The 24,063-nt window shown below is 34.6% G+C and overlaps 1 pseudogene; it reads left to right on the forward strand.

The window, feature by feature from the left end:
* LOC110669870 (uncharacterized) overlaps positions 1-24,063 on the forward strand; it is a 67,585-nt pseudogene that overhangs the window by 25,673 nt on the left and 17,849 nt on the right.

Genomic DNA, 24,063 nt, shown 5'->3' on the forward strand with positions numbered 1-24,063 from the left:
GGAAGAGTCTACTAGGAGTCACATGCGGAGTATAGGATTACTTTTTTTTTTTTTTGTAATTTTTTGTTTCTAGATTCTACGTTATACCAAATATAAGATTACCTCTAGTGTCTTGATTTTCGTGGAGTAATGTGAAATAGAGTTAGTAGACATGTGAGATCTATCATGAGGATACGTACTCAAGAAATGTTATATTTTTGTCAAGATGGGTTTAAATGGTGTGCCCATTTCGTATAAGACACAGTACATAAAAGTGAGTCTTAAAATAGATAAGGATGAGGATACCAATAAGTTTGTGATAATAGAAGATTCGGAGAGATAAGAAATTAGGAGACCTAGTCCATCCGGGCGTATCGTAGTAACTATACACATGTTTCTCGATGCCGCTGTGTAAAGACATGATTTGCATGCATGAGATTATTGTGTAGAGTCGCAGCATCCCCGGTGCTCCATAATGAGGGTGTTTGAGATGGCAGTTCTATATTTGCAGAGGAGTTGGGAACTCCTGGCTAGAGTCTAGAGTTAGAATATTGAAAGGTCACGGTTGGGTGATAACTATGAGCTAGAGTTACATCAAGAGTTGCCAGACTAGTTGCAAAGTAAAGGTGACACTTATAGAGTGAGAATAGTATACCTTGTGTGTATCAAGATGGAATAAAGTACAACTCTACTACCTAGAGAAGGTCGAACTATGAATTGATGATTTATAGAGCTATGATATGATAAAAGAGTCATTAACTTGACATGGTTCAAGGTGGTAGATGTAGTACCTTTGTTAGTTAGGATATAGTCCTATCTTTTGAGAATGGATCAAGGTTATAATGATGACTTATGGAATAGTGTGAGAGGATACAAGTTCCATTATAGGAATCATATATAATCGGATCACGATGGATGTAAATCCTTTGAATTATCTTAAGTTTTGGCTAATTGAATAAATATAGAAAATAATAATAATAATAATGATAATGATAACAACAAATAAATAAAATTAGTAGTAAGGATATTATGTAAGCTAAAGGATAAGAATAGAGATCATACGATAAAGGTATGATTGTCATTTCTGAGTTCTTTGTAACTTCATATTGTTCAAAACAATAGTATAATCTAATTATAATAGTGTTAAGAGTAATAAATTAGCGAAGATAAATCAGGCCATTGAATAGAGAAAGTGCGTAATGAAAGTTTGGACAATTGATTGCAGATGCAATATAATTTAAATGCCATGGGAAGTACTAGCTAGAGTGGTCAAATGACCAACATATGATAGAAGATATAGTCATGTTAGGAAGAAGAATGGAACCAGGATAGAATAGTTAAGTTCTATTTTGGATAAGAAAAAGGAAATAAATGAAAGGACAACCTAAAAAAGGAACAAAGTTAAGATATAGGGTAGGCTAAGTGTTATTCTTGGCAAGGAGAATGACAAGGATGGAAAACCCAAAATGGGACCACATTAGTAAGAACAGTGATGGAGGTATGGAATACAATAATAATGAGTAAAAGCTAGAAGGTGTGCGATGATGTTGTTGACTATCTAATTAGGCGAGAAGAAGAAGTTAGTAAGTAGTAAGTTTAATAAAAGTTAATCTAAGGGATCAAAAAAGGTATGATGAGACGAAAAGAATGATAGATAAGGACACAGAGGCTTTAAGTTAGACTTTTGAGATAGTGACAAGGTAGTTAGAGGTTCATTATGAATGTCAAACTTTTTTAGTGTGATCATCTTAATCACTTTGTAGTAAAGCAATAACGACATGACAAAAGTAGGGGTAGAACGAGAAGTGACAAGTCTGTGTTGTTATAAATCACTAGAAAGTTCAAGGATCAAACTAATGACCATAGATAAGATTAGAATTAGTGTTGGAAGAATTTATTAGTGAGAGAAATCTTTCAGGAATCAACAAAAGTTAAGAGCACAATATAAACGATGATAGATATGAATCATTGGTCGAGTATAAGTAAAGTTAATAAATTATAAAATATTATGTCAGGAAGGACAATGGTTAAGAGTTCATGCAGATGACATCTTATAGGTAGAGCACAATTGTGCTAGGAGATGATGAAATTTGAAGAGAAAGACCAAGAAACATAGGTTAAACATTATTATATGGACAATCGAGTTGAGTATAAGAGTATTTTTCTTTCTTTTCAAGTTTAGCTCGTGTTTTTGATTCTAGAGCATTATATAGGAGACCTAGTTAATTGAGAGTTTGGTAGGCACCAATTCATACATAATTTCGATATGAGAATGAGTGCATACCTAGTATTAAGTATGAAAGGGAGTTAAATTGAGTTAGCTATACTAAGGCTTTTTAAACTATGGAGGAAGTACTATTTATGGTTGAGATTCAATAGATGAAATTGTTTGATGGGTAATTTGAGGTTGAAGTTTAGAAAGCTATGGGCGGATATATGATTATATTAAGGAGAATGAACACGTGAAGTATCTTGTTTGGAATTAAGGCATGACACATATTTCCTACAGTAGTGTTAGTTCGATGGAACTTATAGTTTATGGGGCTCATATTCATCCAGATAAGCAATTTCCTACTAAGGCTGAGGGAATGATAATGTTACGATAGTTAAGTTGGAAAAAGGGGATAAAAAAAAAAAATTTTTTTCTATGGGTAATTATAAGTGTTACATAAGGTGAAGAATGTGAGTAAATCATAGGGTTAGAATTCTCAAAGTAATGAAACTAGTAATCAAGATAAGACTAAGAAATAAAAAGAAAGTTAAAGTTGATGATGGGATAGACATCTTTGAAGGAAAAGGTGTAAGGATGAGATAGGACTAAAATTAAGGAATAAGTTGAAAAGATACCAACAATACCAAAAATAGGAAAAGGGAAGTGGATAAGATGCAAAGGACAGAAGAGAGCTCGATAGAGTCGGTTATAATGATGAGGATAAGGAGTGTCTAACCAGTTAACACTACCTATGAGCGATGAAGGATACAAGTTGGCCTAGGGTGTGTTTTGATGCGGATGGAAAAGTAGTGGCTTATGCTTCAAGGTAGTCAAGAGGTATGAGCGTAACTATCCCACCCATGATTTGGAAATGGCGGTGTAGTCTTTGCACTAAAAATGCGGAGACACTACGTATGGTGAAGTGTGAGAGATATACACCGACCATAAGAGTTTGAAGTACATCTTCCAACGAACAGAGGGATTTAAACTTGAGACAGAGGAGATGGATGGAGCTTACGAAGACTATGATTGCACCATCGAAGGCCAATGTAGTAGCAGATGCTTTAAGTAGAAAATCTTAAGTACATGAGTTGATGGATCAAGGTTTAATCCTAGATCTTTCAGATGAGGAGGTCTTGTTGGCTCATTTTTCAAAGGAGGCCGACTGCGAGATAGAGTTAGAGTTTCCGACCAACAATTAATGAAGATCATAGAAAAGGTGAAGGTCTTGAGTTTGGATTTGCCAATGATGGTGCCCTAGTGCAAGGTTCTAGGATATGTGTGCCCGATGTGGACAATCTCGGAGATGAAATCATGCGAGAGGCACACTATACAATGTCCACCTGTGTTCCACCAAAATGTACCATGATGTGAAAGATAGCGTGGAATGGCATGAAGAGAGACATAGCGGACTTTGTGTCCAAGTGCTTGACTTGTCGGAAGGTGAAGTTTCAACATCGAAGTGGGAAATGATCACTATGGATTTTGTGGTAGGTTGCCCTCGTACCACGCGAGGATATGATTCGATATGGGTGATTGTAGACCGCTTAACCAAATCCCAGACTACATACTGATCTACATTCGAGAAATAGTCGATTGCATGGAGTTTCGCTTCCATAATATCGACGAGGGGCTGATTCTCTTCGGTCTTTGGAGAAAATTGCAGGAGGCACTTGCACACGATTGAACTGATCACGGCTTCCACCCTCGGACAGACGGGACGGTCGAAAGGACAATCCAAACATCAAGACATGCTTCGCATGAGTGTTTTGGATTTTGGAGGTCGATGGGATGATCAACTAGCTTTGGTGGAGTTTGCCTACAACAACCTATCACTCCGATGCCACCCATGAGGCACTATATGGAAGAAAGTGTAGGTCTCCTCTGTGTTGGGCGAAAATGGGGAAGCGAAGGTGCATGATGTAGACCTAGTGCAAGACACTTGATAGTTCCTTTAATCGTGAACGATTGAAAACAATTTTTCAAGAAAGTGAGTTATGTATTCTGAAGGTTTCTCCAATGAAGGAGTCGTTATATTTGGAAAGAAGGGCAAGTTTGCACCTCGGTATATTGGACCTTTGAGGTTACCGATAGAGTTGGTGTCTAGTTGGAACTACCACCCAACCTTTCTCACGTTCATCCCGTATTTCACAACTCCATGCTCAGGAAGTACATCCCATATCCTCCCCATAGACTACGGCAGGATGTAATAGAGCTAAAAGAGAACTTGACCTTTGAGGAGCAACCTGTAGCCATAGTGGACTACCAAGTGAGAAGATCAAAACAGATCCCTATGGTTAAGGTTTTGTGGAGGAGTCGTCGGTGAAGAGTGCACTTGGGAGTTAGATCAATGTATAATCATGTGCTTTATTAAGAATGTAACACCCGATTTTTATATATTATTATTGGGCTTCGTAGGTATCCTCAATTAATTTCGGCGGTTGTCGGGATCTGAAATTTTTCCGCGAGGACACCTAGAAAAAAAAAAAAAAGAATTGGATTTAGGTTTTGGCTACCCCACCATTGTCGGGCATCCCGGCGTTCGAAGAAGTCAAATCGGCAAAGTAAAAAAAACCTTGCTTTTTCATAATTTTCTAGTGCTTGAATAGGATTAAAAATCCATAAAATATTCGTGGTAGCTTAGAAAATTACGATTCTTTTGCAATAGCTTAGTAATATTGCTAAGTTTTATAATTTTTAGAGCTTGTTTAAAATGAACAATAATAAGGACTAAATTGAAAGTTTGCGTATTGTGATGGATGATTGATTTGATGGGGATATGATTGAGATATATGGATTGTGAATATAGAAGTGCTTAGCCCGTAGGTCCTAGGTATAGGGAGATTCTGGATTTTTTCGCGACACTTAGGACGACTTGATCTTTTTCTTTGTTTGTATTGAGTCAAATTTATTAAATAGATGTAATGTAATTGTCAAGTTTGTGAGTAAAATATTAATTTTAATTGTAATTTCGATATTATTATATGTTCAAGATGCCCATACATCACTTATATGCATATATTTATGTAGTTAAACTCTAGGCACGATTTATGTTGCATTCATAAAATGTGCCATGAGTGTTGTTGTGGTAATTTGGAGGCGGTGTGCGTGCGTTGGCGCGTGTGATGTGGTGTGGACTATGGATAGGACGGGGGTGAGTTCTTCGAGGGGTATCTTGAGTTCTTCATTGGGACCTCGATTTGGTTTATTGAGTTCTTTTGGATTTAAGAGAGTCAGCAGGGATCAGCCCCAATATATTATGATTGATGCTACGAGTGCGTGAGTGCTCCAAATTACCTTTTGATACTATGATGTGAATATGATGTTGATGTTGCATTTCACTCTTAGTTATAGAGATTATGGTTAAAATTGATATTTTACTCTCAAAAATTTTTACGAGGATATTTTATTCCAGGTTAACTCGCTTTTACTACGCAGGTTGTTTATCGATAGTTGTGTAATTTTATGTACTCCTAGAATATCCGCATGTGTTAGAACTAATTATTTGAATTTGGTCTTTAATATTATTATCATGTTGGACTGTAAACTTAATATTCTATTGATGGATTGGATGAGGCCATTTATTATTATGTTGATGAGTATGTGGAGGGTGAGCCGAGCTCCAATTGACTATATATTGTGTTTGTAAGTCCATTTTATGGTGTTTTCTTGATATTGGGCCCAAATGGGTCTTAGAGTTGGGTTAATGAGGGCTTTCCATAGGTTGGGTCGTGACACCGAGAGACCCGTGTAACCTTCTGTGCCAATGCAAGGCATACCCATTCAGCTCCAGTAAGTTAGTGATACACGGGCCATGTATCCGTCAATAATCAGTTTCCTGATTTTGCTCCAGTTGCAGTTTTTGATAGAGAGAAAGACTCTTAACACCTCAAGGACTCTAAATACCTAATCCTAGGCCATTTATTATAAATAGAAGGGGCAGCAGCCGTCATAAGGAAGATTAGACCTTCATTCTCCATTCACATTCTAGATTTCTTCAATTTTCTTCTTTAATTTTCTGTAAGCCATGAACATGAGTGGCTAAGTTTTTAATTCAGTTCAAGGGATTCAAGTTCTTTTGCATGATTTGTGAGACCAGGTTCTTAATTTAATTTATATCTTTTTGAATATCTATTGTTTTTTTATTTCATTATCTTTGATCTATTGAATGATTTGCTAAAAAGGCCTATTAGTTAATTGTTTGATGTGATCAATTGCTAGTTCATCTTCATAATCCGTAATTGTTGTGTAAGATTGAACATGAGTAGCAATTAGGTTTTATTGATTATGATCCCAATTTTTGATAATAACCTAAGGAAACAATAGGATGAATTAAATGATTTATGCTTCATAAATTGTTGTTCAGCTTAACTACTTCCTATTCTTAAAGCAGTTATTAATTTGATGAGGATTACTTAATACCAATTCAGTTAATAATTAGAGTCAGCAAGAGTGCTGGGCTCGAATTGATGAGTATAGGGAAGTTATGGATTTTACCTTGCTATTTGGTAAATCTACGTTAAGTATTCAATAAGAGATAATTGTATTTCTTTTGTCTATGATCGAATCAATGCATTGGAATGTGAATTACCTTGGACTGAAGTTTGTTTAATTTGAGAGTTTCATATTTAATTTTAGTTCTTAATTTTTGATTTTTGATTTCTTCTTTGGATTGTGAATTACACCCCCTCTACCTTTGTTTCTTTTTTCCATTACACAAGTGCACGAAATTTAATAATTCAGTCTCTAGGGTTCGACCTGGATTTACCACTTACTATAGAAAATATTTCATAACTGGTAATTTCAGTTAACTTAATTTAATTTCTGGTGGATTCGACAGCCATCACATTGAAAAATGTGTCTCATTTCTCAACAAATGAAATAGGGGAAGGGGAGAAATAGAGAATAGGAGACCAAAACCCACAAATCTCCTACCATTTAGATAATGAAGTGGGAGAAGTAATAGAAAGAGAATGTGAGAAAGAATGGCTTGATTATTCCCTCAAGCCTTTGAGTATATGTATTATTACATATTTATAACACAGGAACATTTATAGGCATAGACATGGCACACAATCATAGACTTAATTCACTCAATCATAGCTTAATCCATACTCAAATGCTCATTCAAACTAGCATTCTAAAAGTAACCATCTTAGTGCAAGTATCTAAATAGTCGGGCCATGTTTAACTACAAAACCGCTTTATTGGGGCAACACAGGTTTATGGACATTTTGTGAGTGATTAATGATTATCTATTCCTTTGGATGTATTTACTATTGTACTCTATAATTTTATTAATTTCTTGTCTTTTGCCAAATTCACTACGCATCAAGAATGATCTGAATCAAGGATATTGGCATAGATATAAATGTATGTTCTGTGATAAACTTGTAATTGTCAATCTTGACATAGAAATTTTGTTATAAATTATTTCAGGAATGTTTTCTAAATCCACAATCTTTGATGAAAGATCTCCATGATATAGATTTTGAAGCAACTTGGATGTTTGCTGGTATCAAATGTGAAGAAGGTTATTTTGTGTATGATAGTGGTTCTAAAAGTGATGTTTGGGTTCAAAGAGCAAATGGAAGACCATTTATTGGTTTGTTTCAATTTGCATTTAGAATTTACTTATCTCCTTGTGCGCCCTGGTGCCGCCCCTCCCCCCCTCTCCCCCCCTCTCCCCCCCTCCCACCCCCCTAACGTAACCAGTAGCCTGAAAAAAAAATGGTGAGTTATTACTCTCTTCTTATCCATTTTTGGGGGAGGTGTGGCCTGGGCCTTGTGTTTTCCTTGACTTCACATAATCAAAGGTTCGCTCTTGGTGGGCTAGTTTAATTAAAGATTTCATTCCTAATGGCATTAATGGCATATGGAATGATATGAATGAGCTAGTTGTTTTTGAGGTGACTCTCATGGTTACTTTCTTTAGTGATACTTAGACTTATTATTTAACTTTTCAGATAGCAACAAACACAATGCCTGAAAGCAATATTCATCGAGGAGATGATGAACTTGGGGGTTCTCAGGAGCACTCATACTATCACAATGTATTCATGCTTTGCTTTTCTTTTGTTTTCTTTTTAACAAGAGAATGATTTCTACTAATGGAATTTAAAATAGTTCCATGTTGTGATTGCTTTTATTTGTATTTACTATTGATAACCAAATAAAATTCTGAACTTGAAGTTCTTATTTTTAGGTATTTGGCACGCTGATGGCAAGATCAACATTTGAAGGCATGAAATTAGCTAATGAAAATAAGCGTCCCTTTGTTCTTACTAGAGCTGGATTTATTGGCAATTAAAAGTATGCTGCAACATGGACAGGAGATAACATTACAAATTGGGAGCATCTGAGCATGTCTATCTCCATGGTTCTTAAATTGGTGAGTAATTTATGAAGTTTGAGAAATTAGATTGTTGTAATTTCGGGCTTAAAGTCATGGGAAAGTATGGAAAATTGAACAAGTGAGAGGTCTAAAGTTTATGAATGTCTTACATGAATGCTAATAACAAAGTTTACCTAATCAAAATTATGAAGATTACGCACCTTGCATCCTCTTTTCTCTGGATTATTGGATTTTGGGGCTAGCAATCTTAGTTTTATGCATAATTGAACCATGGATTAATTTGAATTGTTTTAGGAGGAAAAGGCTATCAAATGTGCAACAATACAAAAATAGTTTGAACAGAGGACTTTCACAAAGTTTTTGCACATGTTGAGCCAATGATATGATTATATTAGGGCTTTGATTTTAAATGCTATAGAACTTCACTTGTAGAGACCTTTACTTGTCTTTTATATGTTTCTATTATTATATCAAATAATGGCTGCTAATGAATTTTGAGTGTCCCATTAAGACCTTACCCTTAATGATACTTGGAAAAAGGTTGCATGGTTAACTACCTTCTATGCAAATGTATTGTGATTACAGGATATGATATTGAAGGTATTAAAGCACTATATAGATGTTAAGGCCCCATGCCAGGGATCAGGTTACAAGTCTACGGATAGAATATGTAGGTTGGTTTAAAGTTTGTAAGGAGAGTGTATAGGGTTTTTCTTCTTACCACCCATGATTGCTAACTTATCAGAAAGCACGCGAAAATCTCTTAAGTTGAAAGTGCATTCTAATCAGTTTGGTACTATAGGAATGTATATGTTTACATATGATTAGTGTTTAATCAATATAACAACTGCAAATCTATTTTATCTGTCTTTGTTTATTTTGATTGTCTTTTCACTGCAAATTGCATATCCATTTTTCTGAATTTTATTCTTTTGTGGAACTCATTTTCTTTATTTTAATCCCCCTTGTCTTCCATTCTTCCTTCTTTTCTTGAATTGTTCATTGATTCTTAGTATTTTTCAAAGCATAGTTTGATTTGAAAGGAAGTAGAAAGTTATATTTTTATCTAAAGGAAAATAAATTACTTCAATAATAAAAATACTTTCTAGGTTCATCTCTTACAATATAATTATTTTCTCTAATTTTGGTTTTACATTTTGAATAGGGACTTAGTGGTAACCATTTTCAGGACTTGATATTGGTGGATTTGTTGGAAAATGCAACACCTAAGCTTTTTGGAAGGTGGATGGGCGTTGGTGCGATATTTTCTTTCTGCCGTGGGCATTCTAAAAAAGGCTCTTCCATCCATGAGCCATGGTCTTTTGGAGATGAGGTTTGTCCTATGCACTAGTAATTTGATAGCAACCATATTCAGATTTCCTACTACTGATATGTATGTAGATCTTCCATTTAATTAAGCAAATCCCAGAGTTGATTTAATGCTATGATAGATTTGTTTAGACCTGAACTTGAGATAACTATGTGAAATATTTATTTTTCATAAGTATCATGGTTTATATCACGTTGCTTTTATATCATGTGTTTGCACCTATCTAATCTCTTTCTAAATTTTCTATATTGTTTTTCAAGTTTGTCTTAATTATCCTGTTCTGCTGGCAACTACATTATGAACTCACTTCAGTTCCAACTTCCAATAGTATGAAGAAGTTTGTCGTTAGGCATTGAAGAGACGTTATCGCCTTATACCACACTTGTATACTCTGTTTTATGATGCTCATATAATGGGTACATTTGAAAATTCCTTACTTTTGGGTCCACTTCTGGTTTATGCAAGGTTTTGCTTATTTTATTTTCAAATAAATCACGAGGTGATAAGACAAATGTATATGTGCTTTATTGACTTTATATCAATGCACACAATGTGGGTTGGTTTATAAGTTTTTCTTTGAACTAATACTTATAGCTACATTACATAAGGACCATTGTGCGGTACAATGGTAAGAGCTTCAGTTTTCAATGGAATGTTTGCAATTATAAGGATTGATAGTACTTCATGTGAGGAGTATTGTTGTGTTACGTATAATAGAAGGGAGGGAAGGCTGATGAGTAGCTTATTCTAAATTAGGCACAATTAGCTATAGTTATTTATGGTTTGTTATATAATAAACTATAATATATATACATATACAATTGTAAAGTGGGAATTCATTGATTGATAAATAGAGAATTTGCCACCATTCTTCTCCTTCTCCTACTATTGTCACCCTTAATTCCTTAAGACTAGTTTTCCATTCCTAACATATTTCCAAAATTGCCTTCTAGGGTCTTACTTGCCATTTTGCCTTTTAGGGTCTTACTTGCCATTCCCATAATTGTAACCACCTCTTTTTTTCCCCAATCTTCTTACCACACACCAGGGCTAATCAAATCTCCATTCTTCTTGCTGCACATAGAAGGCATTTAGTATGAGGTTAACATGAGTTAATTATTATCCTTGTAACTTTTAACTCGTTAATGTTGTCTGAATATTTAAAAGATTGGGTTAACTTTTTACCTCATTAATATTTAAATACTTTTGAGGGGTTAAATGTTAATCTTGGGAGAACTAGGTTAATAATTACATTCTTCAAAGGTTAAAACTTATAAAAGTAATATTTAACTCTTGATTTTTTAACCTTTTACTAAATACACTCTTAGAGGTAATCAAATGAAATGAGCCAGAATTGAAAATGTGAAATTGAAAAAAAAAATGGTTAGATGAGCTTGTTAGATTAGATAATAGTCATGGTTTTTCATTTTGGGTTTTTAGCTACGGATTTCAATTTAAGACCCTATTCGGCAACAGTTTTTTAAGGTAGGAATCAAATGAAATGAGCCAGAATTGAAAATGTGAAATTGAAAAAAAAAATGGTTAGATGAGCTTGTTAGATTAGATAATAGTCATAGTTTTTCATTTTGGGTTTTTAGCTATGGATTTCAATTTAAGACCCTGTTCGGCAACAGTTTTTAAGGTAGTATTTACCATTTTAACCAGAGTCAAAACACTAGTTCTCTTATTTGTACTGTTTGGTGACATAGTATTTATACTAGCTTTTAGAGGTTGAGAGAGTGGTTTAGGAAAAACAATCGCTCCTGACTTTTAGAGGTTGAGAGAGCATTTTTACTAAGGTCAACAAGATTTTATCACTATTTTTACATTTAACAGCTAATCTAACAACTTTTATCAAACACTTCTATATAAACAGCTAATATCTAATAGCTAACAGCTACTAAAATAACTAACAGATATTAGAACGACTAATATTACTGAATGAGCCCTAAGAATCCATTGATTAACCAATGGAGAAGTGAGACAAATAGATCAATGTGATCGCAAAATACCAACTAAGTTGAAGGGGGAATTTTAGAGGACCATAGTTCTACTAGTTATGATATATGATAGTATGGCAAAAATGAGGATGTCATGATAAATGTGCAAAAAAATACAATGAGGGACAAGGTAAGGAATGAATTGATGTATAGGAAGGTGAAAGAGGTAACAATAGGATAAATTGAGAGAATAGAGATTGAGGTGGTTTGGATGTATGCCTTGTAGACTAAGCAAACTCATCAATATAGAAGGTTGGGCATATTAAATTTAAGTGATAAGAGAAAGGAAGTGAGGTTAGAGCTACTATGACATGGGAGCAAATAGTGAGGAGGATATAATACTAAATCAATAAAAAAAATGGAGCAAATGCATCTATATAACCAACCCTAATCAGTTTGGGATTAAGGACTCCAATACAAGCTCATAAGGAAGCTAACAACCTACAAGTTCAATGTGGGAGCCTACAACCTATTTAGAAGAGAAAAAAAAGGCTAAAAATCTTTCCACACTTTATTCCTTATTTCAATCCATATATAAATACACATATTATTAAGCTTTATTTGGAATAATACATTTAATTGCATAATTAACTCCTATTGTTACAGATTGTTGCTAACCAATTTTATCAAATCATAAGAGTAAATTACTACATAATTTCTATAATGAGAACTTGATTATCATACCTGTGTGAAAAGAGAAAACTTGGTTTTCTTTCTTTAATTAAATTGATTTACTGTTTTGGTCACCCAAATTTGGCTCTCCCAGTCTTGTGGTCTTCCACGCCTGATCCAGGCTCTCAGATCAAATTTACTAGTCTTCCAGTCTACTGCCCTTGGGGAAGGCACCAGATCAGCTTCACTAGTCTTATGGTTTATTGGTTCCCCCATTGCCCTTTTCCTCAATCTCTTGTACATCTTCCCCTAACTTGAAATGGAGCTTGTCCTCAAGTAGTTCTGTATGGGATGTGAAAGGTACGTGGTTAATGTATCCTAAGAAGCTTCCATAATACACTTACCTTGCAATGCATGAGTAGTCCCAATTTGTTTCTAGAGTGTCAATGATCTAAAATGGCTTGTGGTGGGTTAAATACTATGAAGGTTAATGCGTTAGGTAAGGTGGGAGTGATATGGTGGGTGCCAAGATGAAACGGTGATGTAGAACAAAGAGAAAAAAGCGAGAACTAAGAAAAATCAAAGACCAATCCTTAAAAGAGAACTAATTCTCAATAATTTTATTAATGTCAATAATAATCATCATAATCAAAGCTTATCTAATAACAATAGAAACCCTAGTTCTTATTTATAGAATTAGGAATCCCAATCACATTCGAATTTTAGAACCTAATTCAATCCTAAGTAGGAATATTAAATTAAACTAAAATAAACTAGGAAATAATAACATTTCTAAATAAGAGACCTAATAGGATAAAAATTCCTAAATAATAAAACTCTTAAATTTACTAATTTTACAATGAGAATAATTCCTAAATTCTACCTTCCCATACTACATTATTCTCCCCTGGTTAGAAAAACACTCATCTTCGAATTCTTAAGTGTTGAAGGATCAAGAATCAAGCAAGGAGAACACATAGTACGATCTTCGTGGATGGTAGCAACAAGAATGACTAGAAGAAGTTTGCACTCTCTTTTGTATTCCTAGAAACATTTGGGCAAATAAAATCAATTAAAGCAATAATTGAGACTTGATTAACTTTTTGCTCTAAAACAGGCCCTTCAACAGGTAAAGGCTCAACAACCACAACTTTGGATTCTTCCATTTTCATTAACCGTTTTATAGCTTGATCATCTTCAATTTCAAGTTGCTCTTCTTTTACATTTTCAATACTTTTTCTTGTATCCAATTGCTCTCTTAATTAAAATATATGTGCTTCTTTCCATGCTTCAAACTCTTCAAGTTCTTTATCTTTAACTTGTTGATGAGTTTTTTGAACATGGTATTCATTCTTACACTCTTCAAGTGCTTTCTCCCTATATTGTAAGATTATTTGTATATCTTGATACTCATCAAATAAGCCACAAGGGGTATAATTAGGACCACCATATAAATCTATCAAATAAGATATTTCATCAAGTTATATATAATATCCATCAATCTCAGTTTGTACTTCTTGAATTGTATCCCATAACTCATCTAGTTGTGCCGATAGATCATTCAAGTCATTTTATTGTCCATTATCAAACCACATTATGATTTCAATTTAGAAAAGCATACCTCATTGAAGAAAACTAAAATTTCAGCAATTTAGGAATAATTTTCATAAAAAAAAGGAATCCAGCGGATTCTTTGACCTGACCCACTGGATTTTTTGTAGCTGGGAAGTTAGACAACAGTTCTGACAACAAAGTTAGGCAGATTAGCTGCTGGAGAAGGGCTAGGGAGGATCAGATGGCCAGAAAATCCGAATTCCACCAAGTTGATATTCGGGCCAAAATTTGACTTGATCAAATATGGAGCTCCAAGCAATTGTTAGCAACTAGAAGGGCAACGCTGGACTTGCCACAGGCCAACGAGTATTTTGGCAGTAGCGTGGGGCTATTCGGATTGCTGGACGGTGGCTGGTGAAGGAGAAAGTCGATCAGTACTGCTTGGTTTGCTGATCTGTACTACTTGATTTCTTTCGGAGACTCTATTTCTAGTTTTGTAATTTTTTTTAAACAATAACTAAGGAATTTCAAGGTGAAGAAAGTGATAGTAGAAGGTTTGAATGTTTGTAGAAGCTTTAGATTGAAGTTGTGCTTTGATATCAAAATTGATGTAGAACAAATAGAAAGAAGCAAAAACTAAGAAAAATCAAGGACCAATCCTTGAAAGAGAACTAATTCTCAATAATTTTATTAATCTTAATAATAATCATAATCAAAGCTTGTCTGATAACAATGAAACCCTAGTTCTTATTTATAGAATTAGAAATCCCAATCACATTAGGATTTTAGAACCCTAATTCAATCCTAATTAAGAATACTAAATTAAACCAAAGTAAACTAGGAAATAATAAAATTCATAAATAAGAGACCTAACAAGATAAAAATTCTTAAATAATAAAACTCTTAAATTTCTTAATTTTACAATAAGAATAATTCGTAAATTCTATCTTCCCATACTGCATTAAACTATTTTAGTTGGAACACATAGAACACTAGGTGAATCTTTTAGTCCAGTGGGAGGGACAGTTTATAAAACAATAAAGCCAATCTTTTGGATGATGAACATTTTGTGATGAAGGTTTGTCTTGTGATTTGGAGCACATGATCTGGATTATGGAACACATGATCTGGATTATAGAACCTAAGGGGGGAAGGCAAATCCAGTAACTGTGGTTTGGTGAAAGAGTTGAACTAGCTTTTGTGCGGCTTTTATCTCCTGTGTATATTTAGAATCCATGAAGCTTTTTAGTTCTATATCTTGACTCTTTCCTTCAACATGGAAAAGTTTTAGTTCTTGAGATAAATATTTAAAGCCTGACTCAAGTCTAATTTGTTGAGTTATAATCATATTGAAAAGAAAGTGAATTCAGTTGCAAACTGGGTAGCTGAATCGACCATAATGATTGTTCTTCCCCCAAATTGGTTTTCTAGCCTTGCTTCCTCACTTTCCATCCTTTTATTGAAAGATGTATCTCTTTCTTCTGTAGAGTGAAATTATGATGTTCTAAAAAAAGGGCTAAACTATCAAAAAAATCCAAAAACCTTTAACCTTTTGCAATTATATCCAGTCATATTTTTCGCGATTGTAGCCTAATTTGAAAGGTTTGTTGCAATTGTAGCCCCATGGTCAAAGCAAAAAAAAAAAAAAAAAAATATATATATATATATATATATATATATATATATATATATATATATAATTTTATTAATGGATCTTGCATTTCTTACAACCTAATAATAAAAAATCGAAACCTTTTTGATATTTTGTCAATTTTAGCCAAATTTAAAGGTTTGTATTAATTATAGCCAATTCACCCGAATTAAATAATTTTCTTTTACTTAATATAAAAGTAATGTGGGTTGGTTTATAAGTTTTTCTTTGAATTAATACTTATAGCTACATTACATAAGGGCCATTGTGAAGTACAATGGTAAGAGCTTAAGCTTTCACTGGAATGGTTGCAATTCCAAGGACTAATAATACTTCATGTGAGACAAAGTTTTGATGTGTTATATATAAGGGAAGGGGGTAAGGCTGATAAGTAGCTTATTTTAAGTTAATTATGGCTTTTTAGGCTGTTAGCCTTTTTTGTCATTTCTATGAGAGTTTTTTATGCTTTTTAGAATACCCAGGCACAGTTAGTTATCGTTAGTTATGGTTTGTTATATAACAAATCGCAAAATATACTAATATAATTGTAAAGTGGAAATTCATTGATTGATTAATAGAGAATTCACCACTAATTTTCTTTATATTCTCCTCCTCCTCTTTCTTTAACTATTCTTATCTCTCTTAATTCCTTATGTAGAAATGTATTTTGGAGAGAAATTTTCTATGCATTTTCTTGACAAAAGACTCTTTACATAGCTTCTATTCATATACAAGAATAAATCCTAGAATAGGAAACTAGATACATAGGAAACTTAATCCATAAAATCTAGGATTCCCATAATTATGGGATTCTATCACTCTCCCTCAAGTTGATTCATGAATATTACACATGTTAAACTTGCAAATTAGAGTGTGAAATAATCTGTTGCTTAATCCTTTAGTAAACACGTTAACCAGTTGTTCCTTCGAAGTCACATGAGAGACACTTAAAGAACCATCTGTTATTTTCTTTTTTATGAATTGTCGATCAATATTTGTATATTTGGTTCGATCATGATGAATTGGATTGTGCACTATACTAATGTCAACTTTGTTATCATAGAACAAGGATAGACCATTTATTTCTGATAACTTCAATTCTTCCATTAACTTTTATTACCATAATAGCTTACAAATGCCTTGTGCCATAGCTCTATATTCTGCTTTGCACTTGATTTTGCTATCATATTTTACTTTTTTACTTCTCCAGGTAACTAGGTGACGCCCAACATGTAACACCCTAGGCAAATCCCACATCGGCAAAACACGGGAGAGATGCTGGGTTTATAATAAATGTAATGGCCCGGCCCACTAGTGATATTGTCCGCTCTGGACTGAAGCCCTCAAGGTTTTAAAACGCGTCACTAGGGGTTACGAACCGCCAACTTATAAACCCAGCATCTCTCCCGTGTTTTGCCGATGTGGGATTTGCCTAGGGTGTTACAATCCACCCCCTTTATGGGACTCAGCGTCCTCGCTGAGGTTTGCCCCACCATTGTTCAAGATTGCACGCGGAGTGGCTCTGATACCACAAATGTAATGGCCCGGCCCACTAGTGATATTGTCCGCTCTGGGCCGAAACCCTCACAGTTTTAAAACGCGTCACTAGGGGTTACGAACCACCAACTTATAAACCCAGCATCTCTCTCGTGTTTTGCCGATGTGGGATTTGCCTAGGGTGTTACAATCCACCCCCCTTATGGGACTCAGCGTCCTCGCTGAGGTTTGCCCCACCATCGCTCAAGGTTGCACGCGGAGCAGCTCTGATACCACAAATGTAATGGCCCGGCCCACTAGTGATATTGTCCGCTCTGATATCACAAATGTAATGGCCCGGCCCACTAGTGATATTGTCCGCTCTGGGACAAAGCCCTCACGATTTTAAAACGCGTCACTAGGGGTTACGAACCACCAACTTATAAACCCAGCATCTCTCCCGTGTTTTGTCGATGTGGGATTTGCCTAGGGTGTTACACAACAAATGTACAATAACCCAACAAGTAATATGATCTTACTTCTACATTGTTTGATAAATGGGTAGGATCAGCGTTACTTTCATAGTATCCAAAAGAGATCATGGCCTTATTAAATAATTCAAACCACAGTCTTAGCAACTACTTTAAACCATAATGCCTCCTTTAATCTACAAACCTTCCCTTTAGTTTTTTCTTCATCAAACACTAGTGGAATTTGCATATAAAACTCTTCCTCTAAGTCTTCATGTAAAAGTGCATTTTTAACATCAACCTATTGGAAGTCCCACTCAAGATTTATTGCAGACGACAACAAGATTCTGATGCTATTCATCTTTGCAACAGAAGCAAAAGTCTCTTGATAATCTACTTTATATGTCTAAGTGAAGCTTTTCAATACTTATCTAGCCTTATACCTTTCGATTGGACTGTCTACCCTATGTTTTACTTATTTTACTATGAGCACCCCTTTGCATCCAATTAGTTTCTTTCCTAAAGTAGGATTAATGAAACCTCATGTCTCTTTTTTTGCTAAAGCTCTCATCTCTTCAACCATTGCCACCTTCCATTTTGAAAAGAAGTATACTTCCTTCCAATCTCATATGAAGGAGACAAAGAATCATAGGAAACAAAATTGGAAATAAGATTTTTAGTACAAGCCTTGACTTCTGTTCTTACAGCAATGGGTACATCAAGATCATCAGTAGAGGCTTTAGGGTTAGAATCAAACCGTAACAGTACCCATGCAATTGTTTTGATGTTCTTTTTCATTTTCTATAGCACTATTCCTGATCAGGGAATAGATGAATTGCAGCATGAACTGCCTAAAGGAATTTGGTTGAGATTTGATTTTGATGATTCACATCCGGTATGCTTATTACATTAATTGTGCTTCTTTTCTAAACATGCAATTTTCTTGTCCCTAAACTGTTTTTCTTTTCTTTTTTTTTTTTTTTGCATAATAGGATTTGCCAACTTTATACTCATAAGGTGGATCAATAATTCCTTTGGAGCCCCCTCATCAGCATGTTGGTGAAGCTAATTTTTCTGATGACTTGACGCTCATTTTAGCTTTAGACGCAAATGGTAATTTGATGCATATTAATTTTCGTAAAGAAAAATTGATGGCTGTCAAATCCACTAGAAATTAAATTAACTGAAATCACCAATTATGAAATATTTTCTGTAGTAAGTGGTAAATCCAGGTCGAACCCTAGAGACTGAATTATTAAATTTCGTGCACTTGTGTAATGGAAAAAGAAATAAAGGTTGGGAGGGTTAATTTGCAATCCAAAGAAGAAATCAAAAATTAGAAATTAAGAATTAAAATTAAATATGAAACTCTCAAATTAAACAAACTTCAGTCCAAGGTAATTCGCATTCCAGTGCATTGATTTGATCATAGACAAAAGAAATACAATTATCTCTTATTGAATACTTAACGTAAATTTACCAAACAGCGAGGTAAAATCCCTAACTTCCTTATACTCATCAATTTGAGCCCAGCACTCTTGTTGACTCTAATTATTAACTGAATTGGTATTAAGCAATCCTCATCAAATTAATAACTGCTTTAAGAATAGGAAGTAGTTAAGCTGAACAACAATTTATGAAGCATAAATCATTTAATTCACCCTATTATTTCCTTAGATTATTATCGAAAACTGGGATCATAATCAATAAAACCTAATTGCTACTCATATTTAATCTTACACAACAATTACAGATTATGAAGATGAACTAGCAATTGATCACATCAAACAATTAACTAATAGGCCTTTTTAGCAAATCATTCAATAGATCAAAGACAATGAAATCAGAAAATAATAGATATTCAAAAGACATAAATTAAATTAAGAACCTGGTCTAACAAATCATGCAAAAGAACTTGAACCCCTTGAGCTAAATTAAAAACTTAGCCACTCATGTTCATGGCTTACAAAAAATTAAAGAAGAAAATTGAAGAAATCTAGAATGTGAATGGAGAACGAAAGTCTCATTCTCTTCCTTTGTGACGACTGCTGCCTCTTCTATTTATAATAAATGGCCTAGGGTTAGGTTTAAGAGTCTTTCTCTTTGTCAAAAACTGCAACTAGAGCAAAATCAGGAAACTGATTGTCAACGGATACACGGCCCGTGTATCACTACACGGTCCAGGGCCGTGTAACTTACTGGAGCTGAATGGGTATGTCTTGTATTGGCACAGAAGGTTACACGGGTCAAGTTACCCGGCCCGTGTACTTTGTTTCTTCCTCGGTTCTCTGGATTTCTTTTGGCAGAATGTTACATGGGTCCATGGTTGTGCTTACACGACCCATGTACTTTGTATCAACAATGCTTCTCAATCCTTTGACCTTTCCAAGCTTCCTTCCACACTTCTATGCTCTGGAACTTCACCAAAACCCTGAAAAATATAGCAAGAGTCAAATTAATGCAAATGCTGAAAATTTCTCCATTTGACACAATTATTCCAACAACTCTCTAAACATATGCCTAATAGATAATTATACTTTAATCAACTGAATTAGGCATAAAGATACCCTAGAAACACTAAATGTGATGGAAGTAAAATTAATAAATTATGCACTTATCAAATTCTCCACACTTATTCCATGCTTGTCCTCAAGCATGACTTAAATTCTCAATCAACTCCACTTAGAAGTTCCTTAACTTCACCCTATCACAACATTCTCTAACAAAAGATTAAAAGTTTGAAAGAAGAGGCAAGTAAGGTAATAACCATCACAACAAATTCCATCAACACCATACCAATATATCAACAATTTTCCAACACAAAACAAAAGGCTTGAAATCAATTAAGCTCACACAATTAAAGATCCATAAAATTTTAAATCAATACATACCAAAACACAAAGTTAATTTATCAAGGCACAACAATTATAGCTCTTTGCAAATATAAGGAGAGATAGAAATGCTCCCTTTTTTCTATATTTGAAATTGGTACTTCTCTCTTGTCACAGTTACTTTTTTTTATTATTTATTTCAACCGTCACCTTCAGAAAAGTACCTTGCTCATATCCTAGCTAGCTTTTGGCCTGAGAATCGACATGGGGTTCATGAAGACCCCTGGTTAGTTTGCTTAACTAAAATAGTAGAGCAATTTTCAAGTTTAATCTTTTATTTCCCCCAATTTATGCATCTACATATTATAAAGTACCCTGATAGATTAAACAAAGTTCTGAAATATGCATGACACTAGTTTAAAGCACACATAACTAATCATTTCACCATTAAATCAAGCCTAAATGATTTATGCAGGACAAAAAATTGCTCTATGGTATGGAGAAGAGGGAAAATCCATCATTAAAGTTACTATTACCTTGCCTAAATTTTCAAAAATTCAACCTAAATAGAAAAGTCATTTCAAGGACAAAGCACTTCTCTCCTGGAGTTAATATAGAATCATGAATCAAGCTTATAAGAACAAAATTATTTATTTATTTATTTTTTTTTTTTTTCAAAATTGCAGCAACAAATTTCTCCTCCCCCACACTTAAAACTTACATTGTCCCCAATGTAAAGCCTAAATGCAAAAGAAAAGGAAAAAAAAAAAAGAATGCTAGAGAATAAAATAAGATAAGGGAAAGAAAACAAATCTGATTGTGGCTAACAAGCTACCCATGGGTTGCCTCCCAAGAAGCGCTTTTGTTTATCATCGTTAGCTCGACATGGCAAAGCTCCTTAATCCACATAAATTGGGTTACTCAATTTGAGCTCCTCCACTGTATGCTCCTGAAACCCTTCATAAAATGGCTTGAGTCTATGACCGTTGACCTTGAACACTTTGTTAGTTCCTAAACTTTGAATTTCGACTGCGCCATAAGGAAACACATTAGTAACAACAAAGGGTCCAATCCAACGAGAATGCAACTTACCTGGTATCAACTTCAATATGGAATTATACAATAAACTTTTTGTCCAACCACAAACGGCTTCCTTAGAATTAGTTTGTCATGGAATGCCTTGGTCTTTTCTTTATAGATCTTAGAATTCTCATAAGCCTCAAGTCGAATTTTCTCTAATTCCTGCAATTGTAATTTTCTTTCCACACCAGCAGTATCCAAATCCAAATTACATTGTCTAACAGCCCAATAAGCCTTATGTTCTAACTAAACAGGAAGGTGACACAACTTACCAATTACCATTCTGTAGGGGGACATACCTATGGGTGTTTTATAAGTAGTCCTGTAAGCCCACAAAGCATCATCAAGTCTAAGGCTCCAATCTTTTCTATTTGGCTTCACTATTTTTTCCAGAATAGATTTGATCTCTCTGTTAGACACCTCTACTTGCCCACTTGTTTGAGGATGATAAGCTGTAGATACTCTATGGAAAACACCATATCTCCTCAACAATGCCTCAACAGTTCTATTACAAAAATGTGTGCCTCGGTCACTGATTAAAGCTCTAGGAACTCCAAACCTACTAAAAATGTTTGACTTGATAAAACCTACAATAGCTTTAGAATCATCAGTCTTGGTGGCTTTGGCTTCCACCCATTTCGAAACATAATCAACAACAAGTAATATATAAACAAAGCCAAAAGAAGAAGGAAATGGACCCATAAAATCAATACCCCAGATAACAAAAATCTCACAAATAAGTATTGGATTCTGAATCATCTCATTCCTACGGGTTAAACTTTATGTTCTTTGACATTGTTCACAATTTTTGCAAATTAAATATGAATCACAAAATATAGTGGGCCAGTAAAAACCACAGTCTAATATTTTTCTACCTGTTCTCTTGGGTCCAAAATGACCTCCACATGCATAGGCATGACAAAAAGCAAGAATAGATTGAATCTCATTATCAGGAACACATCTCCTAATAATTTGATCTGAACAAAATTTCCACAAATACGGGTCATCCTACACATAATACTTAGCCTCACTTTTCAATTTCTCTTTCTTAGCTCTACTCAAATCAAAAGGCACAACCTTAGTAACCAAATAATTCACCAAATCAGCATACTAAGGGATCATACCTTGCAATTTGAATAACTGCTCATCAGGAAAAAATTGCTGCAAAGGAATTTGCTCTTCTTGTGTCACTAACCTACTCAAATGATCTGCTACCAGGTCCTGAACTCCTTTCTTATCCTTGATTTGAAGATCAAATTCTTGTAGCAGAAGGATCCATCTAATCAACCTCGGTTTTGTTTCCTTCTTTGCCAAGAGATACTTCAACGCTGCATGATCAGAGAAGATAATTATTTTAGAACTAAGCAAATATGACATAAATTTATCTAAAGTAAAAACTATAGCCAAAAACTCTTTTTCGGTTGTAGAATAATTGCGCTGAGCTGAATTGAGTGTTCTGGATGCATAATAAATCACATGAAAGAGCTTCCCAACATGCTACCCTAAAACTGCTCCCACTGCATAATTACTCGCGTCACACATAATTTCAAACGGTATAGTCCAATCAGGAGCCTGAATAATAGGGGGTGATGTCAATGCAAATTTCAATTTGTCAAAAAGCCTCCTTGCACTCTTCACTGAACTCAAAAGAAACATCTTTTTGCAAGAGTCTAGACAAAGGCAATGCTATCTTAGAGAAATCCTTAATGAACCTGCGATAGAAACCTGCATGACCAAGAAAAGAGCGTACTTCCCTCACAGTTGTGGGGTAGGGTAAGTTCACAATTAAATCAATTTTAGACTTATCCACCACAATACCCCTATTAGAGACGACATGACCTAAAATAATCCCCTGTTCCACCATAAAATGACACTTCTCATAATTCAAAACAAGATTTTTCTCAATGCATCTCTCAAGAACAGAAGTCAAATGATGTAAACATGCATCAAATGAATCACCATACACAGTAAAATCATCCATGAACACCTCAATGCAAGTATCAATGTAATCTGAAAATATGCTCATCATGCATCTCTGAAATGTGGTAGGTGCATTACAAAGCCCGAAGGGCATCCTTCTAAAAGCAAAAGTTCCAAAAGGGCAAGTGAAGGTAGTCTTCTCTTGATCCTTCGGTGCAATCACAATTTGATTATATTCAGAAAAGCCATCGAGAAAACAGCAATAAGACTTACTTGCTAACCGCTCAAGCATCTGATCAATGAATGGTAGTGGGAAGTGGTCCTTCCTTGTTGTTGAATTCAGCTTGCAGTAGTCTAAGCACATTTGCCATCCACTTTGAATCCTTGTTGGAACAAGTTCATTATCTTGATTTGCTACTACAGTGACTCCTGACTTTTTTGGCACTACTTGGACTGGACTTACCCATTTACTGTATGAAATTGGGTAAATAACTCCTGCATCTAGTAGCTTTAAAATCTCCTTCTTCACAACCTCCATCATCTGTGGGTTCAACCTCCTTTGAGCTTTTCTACTTGGTTTAGCCTCATCCTCC

The sequence above is a fragment of the Hevea brasiliensis genome, chromosome 18 (assembly GCF_030052815.1).
Source record: "Hevea brasiliensis isolate MT/VB/25A 57/8 chromosome 18, ASM3005281v1, whole genome shotgun sequence".
Taxonomy (NCBI): Eukaryota; Viridiplantae; Streptophyta; class Magnoliopsida; order Malpighiales; family Euphorbiaceae; genus Hevea; species Hevea brasiliensis.